Below are 7,585 nucleotides of genomic sequence, written 5' to 3' on the forward strand. Positions count from 1 at the left end.
TATGTCTTTGGCTCCTTTGTCGAATATCAGCTGGCTGTAGGCCTGTGGATTTATTTCTGGATCTTCTATTCTGTTCCATTGGGCTTCACCTGTGTTTTTGTGCCAGTACCATGCTGTCTTTGTTATTATAGCTCTGTAGTAGAGTTTGAAGTTCGGCATGGATAGCCCTCCCATTATTGTCTTTATCCCCTGGAATTGTTTTGACTCTTCTAGGTATTTTGTTGTTCCATATGAACTTTTGGACTGTTTTCTGTATTTCAGTGATGTACGTCATTGGGATTTTAATAGGAATTGCATTGAATTTGTATATTAATTTTGGAACTATTACCATCTTTACTGTATTAAGTTGGCCTATCCAAGAGCATGGGAGGTCTTTCCATTTCCTAGTGTCTTCTGCAGTTTCTTTCTTTAACTTTTTATAGTTTTCATTAAATAGTTCTTTTACATCTTTGGTTAGGTTAATTCCTAAATATTTTATTTTTGGGGAGGTTATTGTGAATGGGGTTGCTCCCTTTATTTCCCTCTCTTCTTGTACATTGTCAGTGTACAGGAAGGCAGCTGATTTTTGTGGGTTTATTTTGTATCCTGCTATTTTGCCGAAGTGATTTATGATTTCTAAGAGTTTGGGGATGGAGTTTTTTGGGATCGTGGAGGTATAGTATCATGTCGTCCGCAAAAAGGGATAGTTTAACTTCTTCTTTCCCTATGCCTTATTGCCCTGGCAAGGGTTCCAGGACTATATGGAAGAGGAGTGGAGACAGTGGGCATCCTTGCCTTGTTCCTGATTTCAAGAGAATTGGTTGTAGCTTTTCCCCATTAAGTATAATATTGGCTATTGGTCTGTCATAAATGGCTTTTATTGTTTTTAGAAATGTTCCTTCTATTCCTATTTTCTCCAGAGCTTTTAGCATGAATGAATGTTGAATTTTATCAAAGGCTTTTTCTGCATCTGTGGTGATAATCATGTGATTCTTGACCTTGGCTCTGTTGATGTGTTGGATTACATTTATTGACTTACATATGTTAAACCATCCCTGAATCTCTGGGATGAAGCCTACCTGGTCATAGTGTATGATTTTTTTATGTGTTTCTGGATTCTGTTAGCTAGAATCTGGTGAAGGATCTTTGCATCTGTGTTCATCAAGGAAATTGGCCTGTAATTCTCCCTTTTGGTTGGGTCTTTGCCTGGTTTGGGGATGAGTGTGATATTGCCTTCGTAGAATGAGTTTGGGATAGCTCCCTCCTTCTCTGTTTCTCTGAAGATCTTGAGGAGTATGGGTATTAGTTCTTTTTTAAAGGTCTTATAGAATTCGGCTGTGAATCTATCTGGTCCTGGGCTTTTTTTTGTTGGAAGACTTTTGATAGCTTCCTGTATCTCATTGTAGGATATTGGCTTATTTAATTGGTTTACTTCTTCTTTGCTCAGTTTGGGCAACTTGTATTTCTCTAAAAATTCATCCATTTCTGCCAGGTTTTCTTCCTTTAGAGGGTATAACTTTTTAAAGTAGTCCCTTAGAATTGTTTGGATATCTTGGGTAGGTGTTGTGATTTTTCCGGTGGCATCCCTAATCCTGTTAATATGGGTTTCCTGTCTTCTTTTTTAAATTAATCTTGCTAACGGGCCATCAATTTTGTTTATTTTTTCAAAGCTTTTTGTTTGGTTTATTTTGGCTATAATTTTCTGATTTTCTAATTGATTAATCTCTGCTCTAAATTTGGTTGTCTGGCTTTGTCTAGTAACTTTAGGTTCCATTTTTCTTGTTTTTCTAGCTGTTTTAATTGCAGCATGAGATTATTTACTTTGTTTGTCTCCATTCTTTTGATGTGGGCACTCAGGGCTATAAATTTGCCCCTCAGGACTGCTTTTGCTGTGTCCCACAAGTTTCTTTGTGAGGTGTTTTCATTTTCATTGAGTTGTAGGAAATGTTTTATTTCTTCTCTAATCTCTTCCGTTATCCAGGCATTGCTAAGGAGTGTGCTGTTCAATTTCCATGTATTAGAGAAATTTCTGCGGTATGCTTTGTTATTGAGAACTAGCTTGATTCCACTGTGGTCAGATAGGATACAGGGGATTATGTCAATCCATTTGTATTTGCTTAAGTTCCTTGCATGAACTATGGTATGGTCTATTTTGGAGAAAGTTCCATGAGCTGCTGAGTAGAATGTGTACTGTGTTGTTTTAGGGTGAAATACTCGGTAGATATCAGTTAATTCAGCTTGAAGTATGGCCTCACTTAAGTCGGTAGCTTCTTTGCCAATCCTCTGGTTGGTAGACCTGTTCTTTGGTGAGAGTGGTGTGTTAAAGTCTCCTAGTATTATCATATTAGGATCTATTTTATTCTGTAGGTTTGAGAGCATTTGTTTAACATATCTGGGTGCACCAATATTTGGGGCATATAAGTTGATGATGGTAATATCCTCCTCTTGGATTGTTCCCTGTATTAATATGTAGTGTCCGACCTTGTCTTTCTGTACTGATTTTAATGAAAAGTTTATTTTGTCAGATATCAGGATAGCTACACCTGCTTTCTTACTGGGGGCATTTGATTGGTAGATCCTTTTCCCACCCTTTACTCTAAATTTGCTTGTATGTTTAGCTGATAGGTGGGTCTCCTGAAGGCAACAGATGGATGGGTCTTGTTTTCTGATCCACTCTGCAGTTCTTTGTCTTTTGATTGGTGAATTAAGCCCATTAATATTAAGAGAAAGTATAGAGAGATGTATTGTTGTCCCTGTCATTCCATTTTCCTAAGTTTTTCTTCTTTCCTTTCCTCCTGTGTTTGCTCAGTTAGACTTTGATTAATGCCTGTCTGGGGCTGGTTCCAGTTCCTGGTTGCTTTCTTCAGGTTGTGTGCTCCCTCTTAGAATTCTTTGTAATGCTGGCTTAAAGTTTATGTATTCATTTAGTTTTTCTTTGCTATTAAAAATTTTCCGTTTTCCATTGAATGTGAATGCTAGCTTTGCCAGGTATATCAGTCTGATTTGGCAGTTGTTGGCTCTCAGGGCTCATATGGTGCTTTCCCAGGCCTTTATGCATTCATTGTTTGCGTGGAGAGATCTGCAGTGATTCTAATTTTTTTCCCATTGTAGTATAGCTCCTTCATTTTTGCTGCATGCAAGATTTTTTCCTTATTATTCAGAGCTATCATTTTTACTATAATGTGTCTAGAAGTGTTTCTCTTGGGATCTTGCTTGTTGGGTGTTCTATATGCTTCTGTTACGTAGGTAAGGTGCTCCTTTTTGAGATGGGGTAATTTTTCACCGATTATCTTGTTGAATAGGTGTTGCATTCCCTTGCTCTGAATTTCCTCACCTTCGTCCACTCCAATTATACGAAGGTTAAATTTCTTGGCATTATCTGCTTGCTCTTGAATTTCCCTTTGGCTTAATTTGAGTGATTTTTCCACATATGTTACTTTTTGGTCCAGTTGGTGTATTCTGTCTTCTGTATCTGACACTCTACCTTCCATTTTGTTCACTCTGTTGACCATGGCTTCTAGGTTTGCATGGAGGAAATGGATTCCTTTATGGATTGGATATTGTTTCTCAAAGTACCTCTTAATGAGGTGAAATCAGTATGTATTACCTCTAATTTGGTATTCATCTCACTTCTTACTGAGGTTTGTGCAGCTTCTATTTTTGCATGCATCTCCTGATTGATATCCTGTATCTCTTTTGATAGTTCATCCTTGTTCTCTTTCAGTTTCTGATCTATTTCTGGCTTTATTTCTTGAGTCATTGCCTCCAGCAGCCCTTGGATTTAGCTTTTGTCTTCCATTCCTGCTTTGCTCCCACTGGGGCTCTCCCTTGTGTGGCTGCTGGCTATTGAGGTTAGCTTACGATCCTGGGTGATGATAAACCTTGTAATTTTTCTCTGTGATTTTTGCATGGGGGTTCAGGAGACTAATCTGCAATTTTGTTTTACTCTTGGCTTGGTTGCTGAATCTGTATTGGTAGAGAAAGTCTGTGCCTGATCTAGGTTCTGTTGGGAGCCTACCTCCAGCTGCTGGTCTGACCTACTTAGGATTCTTGGCTCTCTGCTGTAGATTGCTGGCAATTCCTGCCTTTGGAAGGGTTGAGCAGCCTAGACTGCTCGTGTTTGCTCCTACGGGTGCTCTTGGCAAGATCAGATGCTCTGGATGCACTCTCCCAGATGCTGGAGTCTGCTATGGGCTCCTGATTGTTTGTTTGTTTGTTTGTTTTGGGCTGGTTGTGGGCTTGAACTCTAGGTTTGGGTGCTGTCCCTCAGCTCTTCAGCTCAAGGCTGGCACCCTACCATTTGAGCCACAGCGCCACTTCTGACCCTTTTTGCTTTTGTGATGCTGAGAAATCAGATCCAGGGACTCATGCATCCAAGACTATCACTCTACTGCTGGGCCGCCTTATCAGTCTGAGCTCCTGCCTACTATCAGGTGTTGGTGGCCTGTGTTGCCCAATTCCCAGCCTAGTGTATATGGGTGGGGTTTTGATGGGGTTTGGGCTTCTCTTGTCCTGAGCCTCCAGATCTTTTATTGTCACAGGCTTGCTTCCCAGGGGGTGCAGTTCCCTGTTTTTCTCCCCTCTGCTGAGGCGTATGCTCAGCTTTTGACTTCAGTTGGGAGTAGTTGGTTGTGTTGTTCAGGCACTGGATCCCCAGGCCTGGTTCCGGCCCCCGCCTGGAGCATGACAGTTGGGCCTGTGCTGCTGTGTATACCACCTAGGTTATGCAGCCTGGGGTACACAGTTCAAATTTCTTCTACTGTTCATTGTCTTGACCCAGGGGTGCTGTTCCTGGCTTGGGCATTTAAGCTCCCTTCCAGGGGCGCTCTTGCTCTAGCCTGGCCAGCAGAGTGTGCTCCACAGGCTGGTGGAACTCTCGAACAATTCCTAGTTTTAGTGGGTCCTGTGGTCCGGGTGTTGGAGTAAGGAGTCTGGGTCAGGGTCTGGGGATTCCCTCCAGCTCTGGACTCCCTTGAGGGATACACTGTCCCCTATGGGGTACTCACCCTGGAGCTAGTTGTTTCTGTGTGGTGTAGGTTGTCAGTTGCTGTTGCAATCCGAGTTCAGTTGGGGTGGTTGCAGGCTGGGCTGGGTGGCGGTGGCTCTGTGTGATTCTCTTCTGTTTCTGCCTCTGTCGAAGCTGTCAGGTCCACAGTGTCGAAGCTCAGGTGGCTTCTGCACGGGTGATCTGCAGGCAGCCCCCTGTGCCACTGGGCCCCCTGCAGCCCACGCTGGGTCATCGCGATCCGCTGGTCTGACACCGGTGCCTCAGGCGGCTTCTATGCATGTGATCCGCAGGCAGCTCCCTGTGCCTCTGGGACCTGGGCGGCCCCCGCTGGGTCATCGTGATCAGGGGGTCTGACACCAGTGCCTCAGGCGGCTTCTGCGTGGGTGGGCTACAGGCAGCCCCCTGTGTCTCTAGGACCCCGGCGGCCCTCACCATGTAGTCGCAATCGGCGAGTCTGACCCTGGTACCTTGGTGGCTTCTGCGCGGGTGATCTTCAGGTAGCCCCCTGTGTCTCTGGCACCCCGGCAGCCCCCCGCTGGGTCGTTGCAATCGGCGGGTCTGACACCCGTACCTCAGGCGGCTTCTGTGCGGGTTGTCTGCAGACAGCTCCCTTTGTTGCGCTGCTGGTGCAGGGCGGCTTTGGCGGGATAGAGCCTCTCTGCTCCGATGGAGAGTGAGGGGTGGGGGTGGGATCCAGGTCTGCAAACCGGTCCCTCAGGGGGCTTCTGTACAGGTGATCTGCAGGCGGCCCCCTGTGTCTCTGGGGCTCCGGCAGCCCCTGCCAGGCCGGCTGGCCACGGCTTGGCACGCTGCTGCGCAGCCAGTGAAAGTTGGGGGAGGGGTCTTCGCTCTTCTCTGTTCTGAAATTCTTCTTTTCCTCTCTTTCTTTTTTGTTATTTTCCACCTCCTGTTTTTCTCTGAGTGTTCATCTTTTTGTTGTTGTGGATCTCTTGGGGAGATTAAGCGTTGGAACTCGAACTCTCTTTTTGGTTGGGGAGAGCTGTGGCGTTTCCCTACAGCCCCGTCGCCATCTTGGTTCCCCCTTGCAAATTAATTTTTATAAAACATAAACATATCTGTTGGGTCTTTGTCCATCCCGCGGAAGACTGACGGAATCCAAGGAGAGGTAAGTGTGCCACTTGCACATTCCCCAGCCTCCCTTAGCCTCAGAGACAGACAGATACAGCAGGGAGTCAAGTCAAGCAGGAACTTGTTTATTATCACACAGCAAGCATTTTAAAGCAAAAAACCTCCCAGCATAAAAGGGGAGCAAAAGGAACCAACCAATCACTGTAGAGGTCACCCTATCATGTGCCTAAACTTTCTTTGCTCCCTGCTGTCCACAAGCTATTCACACACTGATGTCACCTCACCTGATCGTGGTATCCAATCAGATTTTAACATAAACAACTCAGGCTCTGCCCACTCCCTCTCAGCACCATCTTTGCTGCCCAGGTGCCCCACACATATAAAAATGATTTTTTCAAATATTTTCTTGGTATTTTCTTACTTTTTATTTTTGTGTTTTGCTTTTAGATTTCTCCCTGACACCACAGTTAGAAACTTGATGTCTGTTTTCTTCAAATACTTTCATGACTTCATTTAAACTATATATGAATTTATTTATATTTTAGCTATGAAATACAGATTTAACTGTAGTACCTTTCCTATTATTGCCAGCAACATACTGGTTATTTGTTGGTGTGTGTTTTATGTTAGAACTGGAGCTCAATTCAGGATCTTATTTCCTCAGTTAGCTTCTTTGTTCAAATCTGGAGTTCTACCACTTGCATCACAATTTCATTTTTTTGCTGTTCAATTGGAGTAAGGGGTCTGATTGACCTTCTGAACTGCAGTCCTCATATCTCTGTCTTCTGAGTTATTAGGATTACATGTATGAGCTAGCAGTTAGGTATTGTTATTACCATTATTTTCTCTCTAGTTGAAACCACATATTTTAAAAACAGGAGATTTGATTGAGGGCTTTGCCTCATTTCACTTATTTTCTTTAATTTTGATTTATTTTTCCTACCACTGAGTTCAGGGATCTCTGGGTAGGATAAATTGATAAAAATTGATAAAAATCAAAAGACTTGCTGACTTCTTATTCCCTCTCCTGACCCAGAGAACTGTTAGCATTCTTCCTCCTCTATGCACTTTTCCACCTTGACTTTCTTCTGTGTGGTTTCTTGGTTATATGCCAAAATTAATCTTCCCTTATTCCCCTTAAGAATCTGATGCTATGTTATGTGTTTCTGAGTTGTTATTTTTATTTTTTCTTTAAATATATCACATACAAACTTTTTTACTCTTTTTTTTAATTTAATTTAATTTTATTTGTGAACATACTGTACAGAGGGGTTACACTTGCATGGGCAGGATAATGCGTACATTTCTTACCAAGCATTGCCTCCTCCTCCTTTGTTTACCCTTCCCTTCCCATCCCTTCCCAGCCTTTCCCCTCCCCCCATCCCAATCCTTCTCCTTCCCCCCTCCCCCCCACACCCTTCCCCCCTCCCCCGCACCAACGTTGTAAAGCTCGTTTTGGACATGACAACTTGTACTTCTCATTGTTGCATCAGATCCACCTGTATCCTT

The 7,585-nt window shown here is 43.4% G+C and overlaps 1 pseudogene; it reads right to left on the minus strand.

Moving 5' to 3' along the window:
• Positions 1-5,219, minus strand: part of LOC106001050 — a 9,691-nt pseudogene extending 4,472 nt beyond the window's left edge.
• Positions 5,220-7,585: the final 2,366 nt, after the last annotated feature.

The sequence above is a fragment of the Dipodomys ordii genome, unplaced genomic scaffold (assembly GCF_000151885.1).
Source record: "Dipodomys ordii isolate 6190 unplaced genomic scaffold, Dord_2.0 Scaffold260, whole genome shotgun sequence".
In the NCBI taxonomy this organism is placed as follows: Eukaryota; Metazoa; Chordata; class Mammalia; order Rodentia; family Heteromyidae; genus Dipodomys; species Dipodomys ordii.